The 301-nt window shown below is 34.2% G+C and overlaps 1 protein-coding gene across 1 annotated transcript in view; it reads left to right on the top strand.

Moving 5' to 3' along the window:
- Positions 1-301, top strand: part of LOC119593004 (kinesin-like protein KIF3A) — a gene marked incomplete in the record, with an annotated part of 23,998 nt that overhangs the window by 14,675 nt on the left and 9,022 nt on the right.

Raw genomic sequence — 301 nt, 5'->3', positions numbered from 1 at the left:
GCTTTCCCTGTGCTTCTTGCATTTGTGTAATGAGGTTCAAAAGCTCTCTTCAATATCAGATATCAGTTATAGAGCAAACGAGTACCATTGTGAGAAAAATATATCCCTGACCTGAAAAAGACAAATTATCCATGTATAAGAATTCTTTTCTATTTTTTTTACATGTCAGTTATATATAGGAAATATCCAGATTTGTCAAGAAGATGATAGTCTCCTACTCTGCATTGCTCCTTATCTGATGATGAAAAACCAATGGATAAGAAATTTGAATTCATAAGCAAGAGCTTGAGGAGACGTGCTG

This window comes from Penaeus monodon, chromosome 31 (assembly GCF_015228065.2).
Source record: "Penaeus monodon isolate SGIC_2016 chromosome 31, NSTDA_Pmon_1, whole genome shotgun sequence".
In the NCBI taxonomy this organism is placed as follows: Eukaryota; Metazoa; Arthropoda; class Malacostraca; order Decapoda; family Penaeidae; genus Penaeus; species Penaeus monodon.
The sequence above is the reverse complement of the archived record's forward strand: the minus strand, read 5'-3'. Positions and strand labels throughout refer to the sequence as shown.